Here is a 19,940-nt window from a genome sequence, read left to right as displayed (position 1 = left end):
CTGTGTCTGGGGATGTCATAGGAATCTCACAGCCCTCATTTTCCAGAATCTTAACACAGGTGATGTATACCTAACTACCTCTTCTGTTTTTTGTTTGTTTTAATTTCTCGGTGGCCAGTTCTGTCCTAAAATCTCATGTTTATTGTTCTTTAAAATGTTCACACAGGTGTTCGCTGTTTTGCAGCCCCACATCGAGGCCTCAATCTGCTTCCCTACCCAGGAGTCTCAGTGGCATGCCGTCAGGGTAGATTTCTATGAGCTGGCTGGCATGCCCAATGTGCTTGGAGCCATAGATTGCACACACATTCAGCTGAGACCACCTAGGGGCAGGCAGCACATATATACTAATCGCCATTTCGAACACTCCACAAATGTGCAGGTGGTTTGTGATGTAAATCTCAAAATAATGAGTGTTGTTGCTGGTTACCCTGGGGGCTGCAATGACTCCTTCATCCTCAGTCAGTCATCCCTCTTTGATAAGTTTGAGGACGGACAAATGCCAGATGGATGGCTGCTGGGTATGTAATTTGATATGTGTAGGCCTGCGTATACTTTGTCCAAATACAGGTGCAGATGTATTAACCTGTAGAAGGCATAAGGAAGTGAGAAACCAGTGATCTGTGCAAGGTGATAAAGGCACCAGCCAATCAGCTCCAAAATGTAAATGAACATTTAGGAACAGATTGTCTGCTGCCTTTATTACCTTGCACATATCACTAGTTTATCACTTCCTTATGCCTTCTACAGGTTAATACATCTGCCCCACAGTGTGTTACTTATGTGTTGCTGTATCTTAACATGAATCACGTTACTATATCTGTCTTTTAGGTGATGGAGGATATGGCTGTTTCTCTTGGCTTCTAACTCCATTGTCCCGACCTGATACCCCTGCTGAGCACAATTACAATCATGCACATAAGTCCACGCGGAATGTGATAGAAAGATGTTTTGGTGTGCTGAAATATAGGTTTCGGTGTCTGGATAAGTCTGGTGGCCTTTTGTTGTATAGTCCCTCCAAGGTGACTCAAATTGTGTTCTGCTGCTGCTTTCTTCATAACATGTGTTTGCAACAACATCTGCCACATGTTGAGGAGGAGGAGGAAGAAAGCAGCCAGCAAGCAGAGGAATTAGAGACATCTGGTGATACTTGGAGTACAGATGTAGGGAGGCAGGTTAGGCAAGAGCTCATCATTTCTAAGGTAAGTTTGGTTTGCTTATTTCATTTGCTGTGTAATCATAAATAGATGTTTTGCCATTTTTATTGGCAAAACCATTACTCAGAATGTGTCTGTCTCCTTGACACATACAAACATACCCTCGCATTATGCAAAACAAATGTCGCATGTGTATTGTGTGTATTTTTAAACTCAAAATAACAGATTATGCGTGGCATGCATTAAGTCTGGATAAGTGATCGTAAACTTGCAGTGCTAATTTATTACAAGCCCACATAATCCATTTAGTATTTCACTTTATCATTGTGTGTAACGTCCTATGCACAGGTTCACAAACTCGGACCTCAGGACCACACACGTGCATGTTTTTCACGTAACCCAGTAGAAGCACAGGTGTATGAATTACTCACAGACATATGTTAAAAGGTTCACAGGTGGAGCTAATTATGTCATTTGTGATTCTGTGAGACCTGCAAAACATGCACTGTGTGGGGTCCTGAGGGCCGAGTTTGAGAACCTGTGTTCCCAAAAAACACTCCTCAACATATAACATGTTAGCCTTGAGGAATACATGTGTCCCTATGTGTGATGCGCCATCATATTTAAGAGACACAAACTTACTGTAATCAGGAATAATTTATTTCCTAATGTTTGATGCAGTAAACTTGATGATGTGTAAGTAAATACACAGTTTGCCGTATATATACATTATTATACACATTTTTTGTTTTTTGGTTAAAAAGTTCTTATTTGTTGGTTTCTGCATCATGTGTAATAACATTCTTACTAATTTTTAACACACACAAACATGTCCCAACAATACTGACATTCATTTTGTCAATGTTTTTTTAAAAATTCAATGCCAACATATTAAAAGCTTTTTACGCAACTCAATTGTGTTCTTCTTGTAATGTTGTATAGAGAAGAAAGGTAAAATAGTTATCAATAACATTGTAATTTGGATTGTCTGCAGGAAAAGAGAATGATTGGAATCTAGAAAGAGTAATGATTAGAAAATAATCAAGTGGTCAGTTTACTTCCTGCTAAAGACATTCTGCCTGGCTGCCAATTATTGTGTCTGCAGGAAAAGAGAATAATTGGAATCTAGAAAGAGTAATGATTAGAAAAAAATCAAGTGGTCAGTTTACTTCCTGCTAAAGACATTCTGCCTGGCTGCCAATTATTGTGTCTGCAGGAAAAGAGAATGATTGGAATCTAGAAAGAGTAATGATTAGAAAAAAATCAAGTGGTCAGTTTACTTCCTGCTAACATGTATGTGCGGCTCCATCAACATTTCCCTCCTCCAATACAAAAAAAAAAAGGTAAAGAATAAATGTGCGTACAAATTTTATGTTGTTTGTACCACTTATAATTAATGATGTTGTAAAAATTGTCAAGGAGCTAAGTGTTATATATTTTTTGCCAAACATATACTTACTAACTATTTTGAGTTACTTATCACAAATGTCTAACTTGTAATTATTTTCACGTTTTTTTTGGTGGCTGCTTGTCCTGCCCTTTGCCTTTAGCACTGTCATGTTGTCGTGCTCTGGTGGAGCGTCTTGGTGGTGATGAGACTGGCGTGATATTTGGAATAGTCGTACCAGAACTGCTGCTTGTTTGCTGTTGGTGCATGCATCTGAGTGTTTCATTCAGGTTAGTGAGGGTGGCATTGAGTTCACGTGTAGCAGCATTTTGATTGTCTACAATTCGGAATAAACTTTCATTAATCTTTTGATTGTTTTGAAAAATGTTCATATAACTTTGCTGTTGTCTGTGCTGTTCTTCCATTAGTCTGTGCTGTTCTTCCATTATGCGCTGTAAGTTGCCCATGACCTGTGTAATGTCTGTACGCATGAGTTCCATGGTATTGCCTATTCTGGTTGTTTGTTCATTTTGTCTACTCAGATTTCTTGATATTCTTCTGAGGTGAGATGGTAGGCTTGCAAACATTTGTGTCTGCCTACGCAGGCAATCTTCATTAGTGGCCTGCTGTCTAGCCCAAATGGACCAAAACACCTGATCAGGGCCTTGTGTTACTGGTGTTGTTGGGCTGTGTTGTGGTGGTGGTGTGCTTTGCTGTGGTGGTGTACTCACAGGTGCTGGGGGGCTCATTCCTTGCCTTAATGGCTGCATTTCTAAGATGTTTGTCTCCTCCATGTCACTGTGTTGCTGTTGTTGCGGAGGGATGCTGTTCCCAGGACTAGAAGCTGAAATGTTAAACAAATCTCCGTTAGCTATCCATATGTTTGAGAAATGTAAACAAATCACTACACATGGAACACATGTCATTCACTGTTGCTTTCAACTATTCTGCCTAGCAACATCATCACTCATAACTTAAATACATACATATGCCTGTTTGTGGCAAATGTGTCTGGTTACTTTATTGTGAAAGCAAACACTTTAGTTTTATTGTAGCTCACACATACTCCACCATAAAAACACATTGGAATCCATAATGTGTTACCTTATAGCTTTGATCAAATAAACATAGTAATGTTTTTATATGTATTTTGCAATGTTACCTCAAACACACATGTGAAATTTGGAAAAACAACCTTACTTTTTTCAATAAAAAAACATGCTTTTTTGTTGCAGCATCTTACACACAATGTCATACTGTATGACACAACCTCCCTCCTCTTCACCACTAACTAAACCCACGAGGTGCGGACGGTTTGGGGCGTATTTATATGGTTGTGCACAGACACTCCTACCATCTGAAATACAACCAATCACGAACGGGGATGAAAATCTAAACTGAAAGTGAAAATGCGGCCGTGGGAAAAAAAAACCCTGCCGTGTTTAACTTAGGAAAAAACCCAGCAAATACAACAAACAAGCGTACGCAAACGACAATGACAGCCGTAAGTGTGCCAAAAGAAAACGACTGGCATCGACATCGGAAAACACGAAAACCATAAAGTCGACTGCTTCGTAACTTTGCGTATATGGATTCAAAAAGTTGCATGAAAATGCACCCGATACAAAACGAGTTTAAACACTACACAAACCGACTCAAACACGAATATTAGTAAATATTGCCCATGGTAAGAAAGACGGAGGATGAGTCATGGTGTGTAAGAGAGACGGAGGGTGAGTCAGTGTGTGACAACGGCAGAGGGCAAGTCAGTGTGTGAGACAGATAGTGAGTCAGTGTGAGAGAGAATGAGGGTTCCTCAGTATGAGAGAGATGGAGGGTGAGTCAATGTGAGAGGCAGATGGATGGTTAGTCAGTGAGAGATAGAGGGTATGTTAGTGTGAAAGATGGAGGATGAGTCAGTGTGAGAGATGGAGGGTGAGTCAGTGTGTGAAATAGAGGGTGAGTCATTGTGACAGAGATGTAGGGTGCCTTTATGTGAGAGAGAGATGGAGGGTGCCTCAGTGAGGGAGATGGAGGATGCGTCAGTGTAAGAGGGAGATGGAGGGTGCGTCAGTGTGAGAGAGAATGAGGTGAGTCAGTGTGAGAGACAGAGGGTTAGTCAGTGTGAGTGAGAAAGATGGAGGATGTCAGTGTGAGATAGAGATGGAGGGTGAGTCAGTGTGTGAGAGAGACGGAAGGTGAGTCAGTGTGAGAGATGGAGGGTGAGTCAGTGAGAGAGAGATGGAAGGTGAGTCAGTATGTGAGAGAGACGGAAGGTGAGTCAGTGTGAGAGAGATGAAGGGTGAGTCAGTGTGTTTGAGAGACGGAGGGAGAGTCAGTGTGAGATGAGGGGCGAGTCAGTGTGTGAGAGAGATGGAGGGTGAGTCAGTGTGAGAGAGACATAGGGTGAGTCAGTGTGAGAGAGATGAACGGTGAGTCAGTGTGTGAAAGAGACGGAGGGTGAGACAGTGTGAGAGACAAAGGGTAAGTCAGTGTAAGTGAGAGAGATGGAGGGTGAGTCAGTGAGAGCGTGTAGGGGTGACTCAGTGTGTGAGAGAGATGGAGGGTGAGTCAGTGTGAGAGAGACGGAGGGTGAGTCAGTGTGAGAGAGATGAAAGGTGATACAGTGTGTGTGAGACATGGAGGGTGAGTCAATGTGAGAGAGATGGAGGGTGAGTGTGAGAGCGATGAGGGGTGAGTCAGTGTGAGAGATAGAGGGTGAGTCAGTGTGAGAGAGACGGAGGGTGAGTCAGTGTGAGAAAGATGAAGGGTGGGTTAGTGTGTGAAAGAGATGGGGGGTGAGTCAGTGTGAGAGATGGAGGGTGAGTCAGTGTGAGAGAGATGAAGGGTGTGTCATTGTGAGAGATGGAGGGTGAGTCAGTGTGTGAGAGATGGAGGGTGTCAGTAAGAGATGGAGGATGAGTCATGGTGTGTAAGAGAGATGGAGGGTTAGCCAGTGAGAGATAGAGAGTGTTAGTGTGAAAGATGGAGGATGAGTCAGTGTGAGATGGAGGGTGAGTCAGTGTGTGTGTGAGATAGAGGGTGAGTCATTGTGACAGAGATGTAGGGTGCCTTACTGTGAGAGACAGATGGAGGGTGCCTCAGTGAGAGAGATGGAGGATGCGTTAGTGTAAGAGGGAGATGGAGGGTGCCTCAGTGTGAGAGAGAATGAGGTGAGTCAGTGTGAGAGACAGAGGGTAAGCCAGTGTGAGTGAGAAAGATTGAGGATGTCAGTGTGAGATAGAGATGGAGGGTGAGTCAGTGTGTGAGAGAGACGGAGGGTGAGTCAGTGTGAGAGATGGAGGGTGAGTCAGTGTGAAAGAGATGAGGGTGAGTCAGTGTGAGAGAGATGGAAGGTGAGTCAGTGTGAGAGAGATGAAAGGTGAGTCAGTGTGAGAGAGATGAAGGGTGAGTCAGTGTGTGTGAGATGGAGGGTGTGTCAGTGTGTGAGAGATGGAGGGTGAGTCAGTGTGTGTGAGATGGAGGGTGAGTCAGTGTGTGTGAGATGGAGGGTGTGTCAGTGTGAGAGATGGAGGGTGCGTCAGTGTGAGAGAGATGGAGGGTGTGTCAGTGTGTGAGAGATGGAGGGTGAATCAGTGTGTGAGAGAGATGGAGGGTGAGTCAGTGTGTGTGAGATGGAGGGTGTGTCAGTGTGTGAGAGATGGAGGGTGTGTCAGTGTGTGAGAGAGATGGAGGTTGAGTCAGTGTGAGAGATGGAGGGTGCGTCAGTGTGAGAGAGATGGAGGGTGTGTCAGTGTGTGAGAGATGAAGGGTGAATCAGTGTGTGAGAGAGATGGAGGGTGAGTCAGTGTGAGAGAGATGGAGGGTGTGTCAGTGTGTGTGAGATGGAGGGTGCGTCAGTGTGAGAGAGATGGAGGGTGCGTCAGTGTGAGAGAGATGGAGGGTGTGTCAGTGTGTGTGAGATGGAGGGTGCGTCAGTGTGAGAGAGATAGAGGGTGCGTCAGTGTGTGTGAGATGGAGGGTGCGTCAGTGTGAGAGAGATGGAGGGTGCGTCAGTGTGAGAGAGATGGAGGGTGTGTCAGTGTGTGAGAGATGAAGGGTGAGTCAGTGTGTGAGAGAGATGGAGGGTGTGTCAGTGTGTGTGAGATGGAGGGTTAGTCAGTGTGTGAGAGATGGAGGGTGAATCAGTGTGTGAGAGAGATGGAGGGTGAGTCAGTGTGTGTGAGATGGAGGGTGTGTCAGTGTGAGAGAGATGGAGGTTGAGTCAATGTGAGAGGCAGATGGAGGGTTAGTCAGTGAGAGATAGAGGGTATGTTAGTGTGAAAGATGGAGGATGAGTCAGTGTGATAGAGATGGAGGGTGAGTCAGTGTGTGAGATAGAGGGTGAGTCATTGTGACAGAGATGTAGGGTGCCTTACTGTGAGAGAGAGATGGAGGGTGCCTCAGTGAGAGAGATGGAGGATGCGTCAGTGTAAGAGGGAGATGGAGGGTGCGTCAGTGTGAGAGATGAGGGGTGAGTCAGTGTGTGAGAGATGGAGGGTGTGTCAGTGTGTGAGAGATGGAGGGTGTGTCAGTGTGTGAGAGATGGAGGGTGTGTCAGTGTGTGAGAGATGGAGGGTGAATCAGTGTGTGAGAGAGATGGAGGGTGAGTCAGTGTGTGTGAGATGGAGGGTGTGTCAGTGTGAGAGATGGAGGTTGAGTCAATGAGAGAGGCAGATGGAGGGTTAGTCAGTGAGAGATAGAGGGTATGTTAGTGTGAAAGATGGAGGATGAGTCAGTGTGAGAGAGATGGAGGGTGAGTCAGTGTGTGAGATAGAGGGTGAGTCATTGTGACAGAGATGTAGGGTGCCTTACTGTGAGAGAGACATGGAGGGTGCCTCAGTGAGAGAGATGGAGGATGCGTCAGTGTAAGAGGGAGATGGAGGGTGCGTCAGTGTGAGAGATGAGGGGTGAGTCAGTGTGTGAGAGGGATGGAGGGTGAGTCAGTGTGTGAGAAAGATGGAGGGTGTCAGTGTGAGACAGATGTAGGTTGCCTCAGTGTGAGAGAGATGAAGAGTGCCTCAGTGCAAGAGGGAGATGGAGGGTGTGTCAGTGTGTGAAAAAATAAGAATTTACTTACCGATAATTCTATTTCTCGTAGTCCGTAGTGGATGCTGGGAACTCCGTAAGGACCATGGGGAATAGCGGCTCCGCAGGAGACTGGGCACAAAAAGTAAAAGCTTTAGACTAGCTGGTGTGCACTGGCTCCTCCCCCTATGACCCTCCTCCAAGCCTCAGTTAAGATACTGTGCCCGGACGAGCGTACATAATAAGGAAGGATCTTGAATCCCGGGTAAGACTCATACCAGCCACACCAATCACACCGTACAACTCGTGATCTGAACCCAGTTAACAGTATGATAACCGTAGGAGCCTCTGAAAAGATGGCTTCCAACAATAAACAACCCGATTTGTTTGTAGCAATAACTATATACAAGTATTGCAGACAATCCGCACTTGGGATGGGCGCCCAGCATCCACTACGGACTACGAGAAATAGAATTATCGGTAAGTAAATTCTTATTTTCTCTGACGTCCTAGTGGATGCTGGGAACTCCGTAAGGACCATGGGGATTATACCAAAGCTCCCAAACGGGCGGGAGAGTGCGGATGACTCTGCAGCACCGAATGAGAGAACTCCAGGTCCTCCTCAGCCAGGGTATCAAATTTGTAGAATTTAGCAAACGTGTTTGCCCCTGACCAAGTAGCTGCTCGGCAAAGTTGTAAAGCCGAGACCCCTCGGGCAGCCGCCCAAGATGAGCCCACCTTCCTTGTGGAATGGGCTTTTACAGATTTTGGCTGTGGCAGGCCTGCCACAGAATGTGCAAGTTGAATTGTACTACAAATCAAATGAGCAATCGTCTGCTTAGAAGCAGGAGCACCCAGCTTGTTGGGTGCATACAGTATAAACAGCGAGTCAGATTTTCTGACTCCAGCCGTCCTGGAAACATATATTTTCAGGGCCCTGACTACGTCCAGCAACTTGGAGTCCTCCAAGTCCCTAGTAGCCACAGGTACCACAATAGGTTGATTCATGTGAAACGCTGAAACCACCTTAGGGAGAAATTGAGGACGAGTCCTCAATTCCGCCCTATCCGAATGAAATATCAGGTAAGGGCTTTTATAGGATAAAGCCGCCAATTCTGATACGCGCCTGGCTGAAGCCAGGGCCAACAGCATTACCACTTTCCATGTGAGATATTTCAAATCCACTGTGGCAAGTGGTTCAAACCAATGTGATTTTAGGAACCCTAAAACTACATTAAGATCCCAAGGTGCCACTGGAGGCACAAAAGGAGGCTGTATATGCAGTACCCCTTTGACAAACGTCTGAACTTCAGGCACTGAAGCCAGTTCTTTCTGGAAGAAGATCGACAGGGCCGAAATTTGAACCTTAATGGATCCTAATTTTAGGCCCATAGACAATCCTGCTTGCAGGAAATGAAGGAAACGACCCAGTTGAAATTCCTCCGTAGGGGCCTTCTTGGCCTCACACCACGCAACATATTTTCGCCAAATGCGATGATAATGTTTTGCAGTTACATCCTTCCTGGCCTTGATCAGGGTAGGGATGACTTCATCTGGAATGCCTTTTTCCTTCAGGATCCGGCGTTCAACCGCCATGCCGTCAAACGCAGCCGCGGTAAGTCTTGGAACAGACAAGGTCCCTGCTGGAGCAGGTCCTTCCTTAGAGGTAGAGGCCACGGGTCCTCCGTGAGCATCTCTTGCAGCTCCGGGTACCAAGTTCTTCTTGGCCAATCCGGAGCCACGAGTATCGTTCTTACTCCTCTCCTTCTTATGATTCTCAGTACTTTTGGTATGAGAGGAAGAGGAGGGAACACATATACCGACTGGAACACCCACGGAGTTACCAGAGCGTCCACCGCTATTGCCTGAGGGTCCCTTGACCTGGCGCAATATCTGTCCAGTTTCTTGTTGAGACGGGACGCCATCATGTCCACCTTTGGTTTTTCCCAACGGTTTACAATCACTTCGAAGACTTCTGGATGAAGTCCCCACTCCCCCGGGTGGAGGTCGTGTCTGCTGAGGAAGTCTGCTTCCCAGTTGTCCACTCCCGGAATGAACACTGCTGACAGTGCTATCACATGATTTTCCGCCCAGCGGAGAATCCTTGCAGCTTCTGCCATTGCCCTCCTGCTTCTTGTGCCGCCCTGTCTGTTTACGTGGGCGACAGCCGTGATGTTGTCCGACTGGATCAATACCGGTTGACCCTGAAGCAGAGGCCTTGCTTGACTTAGGGCATTGTAAATGGCCCTTAGCTCTAGGATATTTATGTGAAGAGACGTTTCCATGCTTGACCACAAGCCCTGGAAATTTCTTCCCTGTGTGACTGCTCCCCAGCCTCTCAGGCTGGCATCCGTGGTTACCAGCATCCAATCCCGAATGCCGAATCTGCGGCCCTCTAGAAGATGAGCCTTCTGTAACCACCACAGGAGAGATACCCTTGTCTTTGGAGATAGGGTTATCCGCTGATGCATCTGAAGATGCGATCCGGACCATTTGTCCAGCAGATCCCACTGAAAAGTTCTTGCATGGAATCTTCCGAATGGAATCGCTTCGTAAGAAGCCACCATTTTTCCCAGGACTCTCGTGCACTGATGCACTGACACTTGTCCTGGTTTTAGGAGGTTCCTGACTAGCTCGGATAACTCCCTGGCCTTCTCCTCCGGGAGAAACACCTTTTTCTGGACTGTGTCCAGAATCATCCCTAGGAACAGTAGACGTGTTGTTGGAATCAGCTGTGATTTTGGGATATTTAGAATCCACCCGTGCTGACGTAGCACTACCTGAGATAGTGCTACTCCGACCTCTAACTGTTCCCTGGACCTTGCCCTTATCAGGAGATCGTCCAAGTAAGGGATAATTAAGACGCCTTTTCTTCGAAGAAGAATCATCATTTCGGCCATTACCTTGGTAAAGACCCGTGGTGCCGTGGACAATCCAAACGGCAGCGTCTGAAACTGATAATGACAGTTTTGTATCACAAACCTGAGGTACCCTTGGTGAGAAGGGTAGATTGGGACATGGAGATAAGCATCCTTGATGTCTAGAGATACCATATAGTCCCCTTCTTCCAGGTTCGCTATCACTGCTCTGAGTGACTCCATCTTAAATTTGAACCTTTTTATGTAAGTGTTCAAAGATTTTAGATTTAAAATTGGTCTCACCGAGCCGTCCGGCTTCGGTACCACAAACAGCGTGGAATAATACCCCTTTCCCTGTTGTAGGAGGGGTACCTTGATTATCACCTGCTGGGAATACAGCTTGTGAATAGCTTCCAATACTGCCTCCCTGTCGGAGGGAGACGTTGGTAGAGCAGACTTCAGGAACCGGCGAGGGGGAGACGTCTCGAATTCCAATTTGTACCCCTGTGATACTACCTGCAGGATCCAGGGGTCCACTTGCGAGTGAGCCCACTGCGCGCTGAAATTCTTGAGACGGCCCCCCACCGTGCCCGAGTCTGCTTGCAGAGCCCCAGCGTCATGCTGAGGACTTGGCAGAAGCGGGGGAGGGCTTCTGCTCCTGGGAAGAGGCTGCATGGTGCAGTCTTTTTCCCCTTCCTCTGCCCCGGGGCAGGAACGAGCGGCCTTTTTCCCTCTTGCCCTTATAGGGACGAAAGGACTGGGTTTGAAAAGACGGTGTCTTTTTCTGCTGAGAGGTGACCTGGGGTAAAAAGGTGGATTTTCCAGCCGTTGCTGTGGCCACCAGGTCCGATAGACCGACCCCAAATAACTCCTCCCCTTTATACGGCAATACTTCCATATGTCGTTTGGAATCCGCATCACCTGACCACTGTCGCGTCCATAACGTTCTTCTGGCAGAAATGGACATCGCACTTACTCTAGATGCCAGGGTGCAAATATCCCTCTGTGCATCTCGCATATATAGTAATGCATCCTTTAAATGCTCTATAGTTAATAATATACTGTCCCTATCCAGGGTATCAATATTTTCAGTCAGGGAATCCGACCAAGCCACTCCAGCGCTGCACATCCAGGCTGAGGCGATCGCTGGTCGCAGTATAACACCGGTATGTGTGTATATACCTTTTAAGATATTTTCCAGCCTTCTATCAGCTGGTTCCTTGAGAGCGGCCGTATCAGGAGACGGTAACGCCACTTGTTTTGATAAGCGTGTGAGCGCCTTATCTACCCTAGGGGGTGTTTCCCAACGTGCCCTAACCTCTGGCGGGAAAGGGTATAGTGCCAATAATTTATTAGAAATCAGCAGTTTTTTATCGGGGGAAACCCACGCTTTATCACACACCTCATTTAATTCATCTGACTCAGGAAAAACCACTGGTAGTTTTTTCACACCCCACATAATACCCTTTTTTGTGGTACTTGTAGTGTCAGAAATGTTCAATGCCTCCTTCATTGCCGTGATCATGTAACGTGTGGCCCTACTGGACATTACGTTTGTCTCGTCACCGTCGACACTGGATTCAGTATCCGTGTCAGGGTCTGTGTCGACCATCTGAGGTAACGGGTGTTTTAGCGCCCCTGACGGTGTCTGAGACGCCTGAACAGGCACTAATTGATTTGTCGGCTGTCTCATGTCGTCAACAGTTTTTTGCAAAGTGCTGACATTGTCACGTAATTCTTTAATTACTACCATCCAGTCAGGTGTCGACTCCCTAGGGGGTGACATCACTAACACAGGCAATTGCTCTGCTTCCACATCATTTTCCTCCTCATACATGTCGACACAATCGTACCGACACCCAGCACACACACAGGGAATGCTCTGATAGAGGACAGGACCTCACTAGCCCTTTGGGGAGACAGAGGGAGAGTTTGCCAGCACACACCAGAGCGCTATATATATACAGGGATAACCTTATATAAGTGTTACTCCCTGTTATAGCTGCTGTATTTATATATTAGCTGCCAATAGTGCCCCCCTCTCTGTTTTACCCTGTTTCTGTAGTGCAGGACTGCAGGGGAGAGTCAGGGAGCCGTCCTTCCAGCGGAGCTGTGAAAGAAAATGGCGCTTGTGTGCTGAGGAGAAAGGCTCCGCCCCCTTCACGGCGGCCTTTTCTCCCGTTTTTTTCAGGAAACTGGCAGGGGATAAATGCATCCATATAGCCCAGGAGCTATATGTGATGCATTTTTTTTAGCCATATAAGGTTTTTATATCGTTTTTATTGCGTCTCAGGGCGCTCCCCCCCAGCGCCCTGCACCCTCAGTGATTGGAGTGTGAAGTGTGCTGAGAGCAATGGCGCACAGCTGCAGTGCTGTGCGCTACCTTATTTGAAGACAGGAACGTCTTCTGCCGCCGCATTCTCCGGACCTCTTCGCTTTTCTGGCTCTGTAAGGGGGCCGGCGGCGCGGCTCCGGGACCCATCCAGGCTGAACCTGTGATCGTCCCTCTGGAGCTAATGTCCAGTAGCCAAGAAGCCCAATCCACTCTGCAGTCAGGTGAGTTCGCTTCTTCTCCCCTTAGTCCCACGATGCAGTGAGCCTGTTGCCAGCAGGACTCACTGAAAATAAAAAACCTATTTAAACTTTTACTTCTAAGCAGCTCAGGAGAGCCACCTAGCTTGCACCCTTCTCGTTCGGGCACAAAAATCTAACTGAGGCTTGGAGGAGGGTCATAGGGGGAGGAGCCAGTGCACACCAGCTAGTCTAAAGCTTTTACTTTTTGTGCCCAGTCTCCTGCGGAGCCGCTATTCCCCATGGTCCTTACGGAGTTCCCAGCATCCACTAGGACGTCAGAGAAATGAAGGGTGAGTCAGTGTGTGATGGATGAAGGGTGAGTTAGTGTGAGAGTGATGAAGGGTTAGTCAGTGTGAGATAGATGGTGGGTGAGTGTGTGATGGAGGGTGAGTCCGTGTGTGAGAGACGGAGGTTGAGTCAGTGTTTGAGAGATGAAGGGTGAGTCAGTGTTTGAGAGATGGAGGGTGAGTCAGTGTGTGTGAGATGGAGGGTGTGTCAGTGTGTGTGAGATGGAGGGTGAGTCAGTGTGTGTGAGATGGAGGGTGAGTCAGTGTGTGTGAGATGGAGGGTGAGTCAGTGTGTGAGAGATGAAGGGTGAATCAGTGTGTGAGAGAGATGGAGGGTGAGTCAGTGTGTGTGAGATGGAGGGTGAGTCAGTGTGTGTGAGATGGAGGGTGAGTCAGTGTGTGAGAGATGAAGGGTGAATCAGTGTGTGAGAGATGGAGGGTGAGTCAGTGTGTGTGAGATGGAGGGTGTGTCAGTGTGTGTGAGATGGAGGGTGAGTCAGTGTGTGTGAGATGGAGGGTGAGTCAGTGTGTGTGAGATGGAGGGTGTGTCAGTGTGTGTGAGATGAAGGGTGAATCAGTGTGTGAGAGAGATGGAGGGTGAGTCAGTGTGTGTGAGATGGAGGGTGTGTCAGTGTGTGTGAGATGGAGGGTGTGTCAGTGTGAGAGAGAGATGGAGGGTGAGTCAGTGTGTGTGAGATGGAGGGTGTGTCAGTGTGTGTGAGATGGCGGGTGTGTCAGTGTTTCCTGAGCTTAGGAGACGCCACATTTACAGCATCAATGGCGATCCTCAACTTTTCTGCACTGTCACCAATGCATTTGTGTGTATATACTGTATATACTGTTTTCCATTTTCTATAATATGTATATTCCATTCGATATTTAGATCCTATGTATGAGTAGAAAAAGCTTCTTAGATACTGTAAATTGATAGACAGCTTACTATAGATAGATTGATAGATACTGTAGATAGATAATGACAGACAGACATATATTTAGATACAGAGATACTGTAAATAGACAGAGATACTGTAGATAAACAGATATGAAGATATAGATACTGTAGATAGATAGATATAGACAGGTATGAGATATATAGATATGAGATAGATACTATAGATAGATATGTAGATAGACAGATAAGAGATAGATATGTAGATACAGTATATATAGATAGAAATGAGAGAGATAGATACAGTGTATAGACAGATATGTAGATAGCTGATATATATGAAATAGATGTGTAGATAGATAGAAAGATGATAGATATTAGATGATAGATAGATGTGTAGATAGATAGAAAGATGATAGATATTAGATGATAGATAGATATTAGATAGTTAGGCAGAGATATAGCTAGATAGATAGATGAGATAGATATATACTGTAGACAGATATGAGATAGTAGATAGATATGAGATAGAAAGATGATAGATATTAGATGATAGATAGATATTAGATAGTTAGGCAGAGATATAGCTAGATAGATAGATGAGATAGATATATACTGTAGACAGATATGAGATAGTAGATAGATATGAGATAGAAAGATGATAGATATTAGATAGATAGATAGACAGAGAAAAATAGATAGATACAGTATGAGATAGACAGATAGATAGATATGCGATAGATACTGTAGATAGAAAGATGATAGATATTAGATAGATGATAGATAGATATGAGATATAGATTTGTAGATAGAGTATATATAGATAGATAGATAGATTTGTAGATAGAGTTTATATAGATAGACGATAGATACAGTATATATAGATATTTAGATAGATAGGCAGAGATAGATTTGTAGATAGAGTATATATAGATAGATATATTTGTAGATAGAGTATATAGTATATATAGATAGATGATAGATTTGTAGATAGAGTATATAGATTTGTAGATAGATAGAGTATATATAGATAGATGATAGATACAGTATATATAGATATAGATAGATTATAGATTTGTAGATAGATAGAGTATATATAGATAGATAGATTTGTAGATAGAGTATATATAGATATACGATAGATACAGTATATATAGATATTTAGATAGATAGGCAGAGATAGATTTGTAGATAGAGTATATATAGATAGATATATTTGTAGATAGAGTATATAGTATATATAGATAGATGATAGATTTGTAGATAGATAGAGTATATAGATTTGTAGATAGAGTATATATAGATAGATGATAGATACAGTATATATAGATATAGATAGATTATAGATTTGTAGATAGATAGATTATATATAGATAGATGATACAGTATATATAGATATATAGATAGATTTGTAGATAGATAGAGTATATATAGATAGCTAGAGTATATATAGATAGCTATGAGATAGATACTGTAGATAGATATAGATAGATATGAGATAGAGTATATGAGTATATATATATATATATATATATATAGAGTATATATATATATATATATATATATATATATAGATAGATCGGATGCAGTCAGTTTACCTCCAATCAAAATCCCGACGTTCAAAATCCCGATACCAATTGACCGAATTTTGACGGTCAAAATCCCGACAAGGTCAAAATCCCGACATGGACAAAATACCGATATTTAAAATACCTACAAGGTCAAAATACCGACATGTAAAATGCCGACAGGTCAAAATGCCGACATGAGTTTTTCATGATTTTTTTCATTGAAACCGACTTGTTCATACTTTACCATCCCAGTGGACCTGGAGGGGGAATATAATAGTGTGCCGAAGCATGGCTCGCTGCGAGGGGACGCAGTACACTTTATATGGTGTCCATGTTGACTTATGTCGACATACACAAAAAAAACCCGCATGTCGGTATTTTGACTTGTCGGCATTTTATATGTCGGTATTTTGACCTTGTCGGTATTTTAAATGTCGGTATTTTGTCCATGTCGGGATTTTGACCTTGTCGGGATTTTGACCATCGGTCAATTGGTGTCGGGATTTTGAACGTCGGGATTTTGATTGGAGGTATTTCATACCGATCCCAGATAGATGATAGATACAGTATATACAGATCGATAGATAGGCAGAGAGATAGATATATGAGATAGAGTATATATAGATATATAGAGTATATATAGATAGATTATACAGTATATATAGGTAGATATATAGATACATACATAGAGTATATATAGATATATAGAGTATATATAGATAGATTATACAGTATATATAGGTAGATATATAGATACATAGAGTATATATAGATATAGATAGAGTGTATATAGATATATAGAGTATATATAGATAGATGATAGATACGGTATATACAGATCGATAGATAGGCAGAGAGATAGAGATAATAAGAATTTACTTACCGATAATTCTATTTCTCATAGTCCGTAGTGGATGCTGGGGACTCCGTAAGGACCATGGGGAATAGCGGCTCCGCAGGAGACCGGGCACATCTAAAGAAAGCTTTAGGACTATCTGGTGTGCACTGGCTCCTCCCCCTATGACCCTCCTCCAAGCCTCAGTTAGGATACTGTGCCCGGACGAGCGTACACAATAAGGAAGGATTTTGAATCCCGGGTAAGACTCATACCAGCCACACCAATCACACCGTACAACCTGTGATCTGAACCCAGTTAACAGCATGATAACAGAGGAGCCTCTGAAAAGATGGCTCACAACAATAATAACCCGATTTTTGTAACAATAACTATGTACAAGTATTGCAGACAATCCGCACTTGGGATGGGCGCCCAGCATCCACTACGGACTATGAGAAATAGAATTATCGGTAAGTAAATTCTTATTTTCTCTAACGTCCTAAGTGGATGCTGGGGACTCCGTAAGGACCATGGGGATTATACCAAAGCTCCCAAACGGGCGGGAGAGTGCGGATGACTCTGCAGCACCAAATGAGAGAACTCCAGGTCCTCCTCAGCCAGGATATCAATTTTGTAGAATTTTACAAACGTATTTGCTCCTGACCAAGTAGCTGCTCGGCAAAGTTGTAAAGCCGAGACCCCTCGGGCAGCCGCCCAAGATGAGCCCACCTTCCTTGTGGAGTGGGCATTTACAGATTTTTGGCTGTGGCAGGCCTGCCACAGAATGTGCAAGCTGAATTGTACTACAAATCCAACGAGCAATAGTCTGCTTAGAAGCAGGAGCACCCAGCTTGTTGGGTGCACACAGGATAAACAGCGAGTCAGATTTCCTGACTCCAGCCGTCCTGGAAACATATATTTTCAGGGCACTGACAACGTCTAGCAACTTGGAGGCCTCCAAGTCCCTAGTAGCCGCAGGCACCACCAATAGGTTGGTTCAGATGAGACGCTGAAACCACCTTGGGGAGAAACTGAGGACGAGTCCTCAATTCCGCCCTGTCCGAATGGAAAATCAGATAAGGGCTTTTTCAGGATAAAGCCGCCAATTCTGACACGCGCCTGGCCCAGGCCAGGGCCAACAGCATGACCACTTTCCATGTGAGATATTTTAACTCCACAGATTTAAGTGGTTCAAACCAATGTGACTTTTGGAACCCAAAACTACATTGAGATCCCAAAGTGCCACTGGAGGCACAAAAGGAGGCTGTATATGCAGTACCCCTTTTACAAACGTCTGAACTTCAGGGACTGAAGCTAGTTCTTTTTGGAAGAAAATTGACAGGGCCGAAATTTGAACCTTAATGGACCCCAATTTCAGGCCCATAGACACTCCTGTTTGCAGGAAATGTAGGAATCGACCCAGTTGAATTTCCTCCGTCGGGCCTTACTGGCCTCGCACCACGCAACATATTTTCGCCAATTGCGGTGATAATGTTTTTGTGGTTACATCCTTCCTGGCTTTGATCAGGATAGGGATGACTTCATCCGGAATGCCTTTTTTCCTTCAGGATCCGGCGTTCAACCGCCATGCCGTCAAACGCAGCCGCGGTAAGTCTTGGAACAGACAGGGTCCTTGCTGGAGCAGGTCCCTTCTTAGAGGTAGAGGCCACGGATCCTCCGTGAGCATCTCTTGAAGTTCCGGTTACCAAGTCCTTCTTGGCCAATCCGGAACCACGAATATAGTGCTTACTCCTCTCCATCTTATCAATCTCAGTACCTTGGGTATGAGAGGCAGAGGAGGGAACACATACCCTGACTGGTACACCCACGGTGTTACCAGAGCGTCTACAGCTTATTGCCTGAGGGTCCCTGGACCTGGCGCAATACCTGTCGAGTTTTTAATCATGTGGAAGACTTCTGGGTGAAGTCCCCACTCTCCCGGGTGGAGGTCGTGCTGAGGAAGTCTGCTTCCCAGTTGTCCACTCCCGGAATGAATACTGCTGACAGTGCTATCACATGATTTTCCGCCCAGCGAAGAATCCTTGCAGCTTCTGCCATTGCCCTCCTGCTTCTTGTGCCACCGTGTCTGTTTACGTGGGTGACTGCCGTGATGTTGTCCGACTGGATCAACACCGGCTGACCTTGAAGCAGAGGTCTTGCTAAGCTTAGAGCATTGTAAATGTCCCTTAGCTTCAGGATATTTATGTGAAGTGATGTCTCCAGGCTTGACCATAAGCCCTGGATATTCCTTCCCTGTGTGACTGCTCCCCAGCCTCGCAGGCTGGCATCCGTGGTCACCAGGACCCAGTCCTGAATGCCTAATCTGCGGCCCTCTAGAAGATGAGCACTCTGCAACTACCACAGGAGGGACACCCTTGTCCTTGGTGACAGGGTTATCCGCTGATGCATCTGAAGATGCGATCCGGACCATTTGTCCAGCAGGTCCCACTGGAAAGTTCTTGCGTGGAATCTGCCGAATGGGATTGCTTCGTAGGAAGCCACCATTTTACCCAGAACCCTTGTGCATTGATGCACTGAGACTTGGCTCGGTTTTAGGAGGTTCCTGACTAGCTCGGATAACTCCCTGGCTTTCTCCTCCGGGAGAAACACCTTTTTCTGGACTGTGTCCAGGATCATCCCTAGGAACAGAAGACACGTCGTCGGAACCAGGTGCGATTTTGGAATATTGAGAATCCAATCGTGCTGCCGCAACACTACCTGAGATAGTGCTACACCGACCTCCAACTGTTCCCTGGATCTTACCCTTATCAGGGAATTGTCCAAGGAAGGGATAACTAAAATTCACTTCCTTCGAAGGAATATCATCATTTCGGCCATTACCTTGGTAAAGACCCGGGGTGCCGTGTACCATCCATACGGCAGCGTCTGAACTGATAGTGACAGTTCTGTACCATAAACCTGCGGTACCCTTGGTGAGAAGGGTAAATTTTGACATGAAGGTAAGCATCCTTGATGTCCCGAGACATCATGTAGTCCCCTTCTTCCAGGTTCGCAATCACTGCTCTGAGTGACTCAATCTTGGATTTGAACCTCTGTACGTAAGTGTTCAAAGATTTTAGATTTAGAATCGGTCTCACCGAGCCGTCCGGCTTCGGTACCACAACAGTGTGGAATAATACCCCGTTCCCTGTTGCAGGAGGGGTATCTTGATTATCACCTGCTGGGAATACAGCTTGTGAATGGCTTCCAAAACTGTCTCCCTGTCAGAAGGAGACATCGGTAAAGCCGACTTTAGGAAACGGCGAGGGGGAGACGTCTCGAATTCTAATTTGTACCCCTGAGATATCACCTGAAGGATCCAGGGGTCTACTTGCGAGTGAGCCCACTGCGCGC

At 45.4% G+C, this 19,940-nt stretch overlaps 1 long non-coding RNA gene across 1 annotated transcript in view; it reads right to left on the bottom strand.

The window, feature by feature from the left end:
* Positions 1-1,839: 1,839 nt before the first annotated feature.
* The window catches only part of LOC134910743 (uncharacterized), a 41,948-nt gene continuing 23,847 nt past the window's right edge, over positions 1,840-19,940 (bottom strand). Inside the window, exon 3 of the long non-coding RNA XR_010176281.1 lies at positions 1,840-3,385. This is a non-coding gene — a long non-coding RNA (uncharacterized LOC134910743). The remainder of the gene's footprint in view (positions 3,386-19,940) is intronic.

Source organism: Pseudophryne corroboree, chromosome 4, assembly GCF_028390025.1.
Source record: "Pseudophryne corroboree isolate aPseCor3 chromosome 4, aPseCor3.hap2, whole genome shotgun sequence".
Lineage (NCBI taxonomy): Eukaryota > Metazoa > Chordata > Amphibia > Anura > Myobatrachidae > Pseudophryne > Pseudophryne corroboree.
This window is presented reverse-complemented; position numbering and strand designations above follow the sequence as displayed.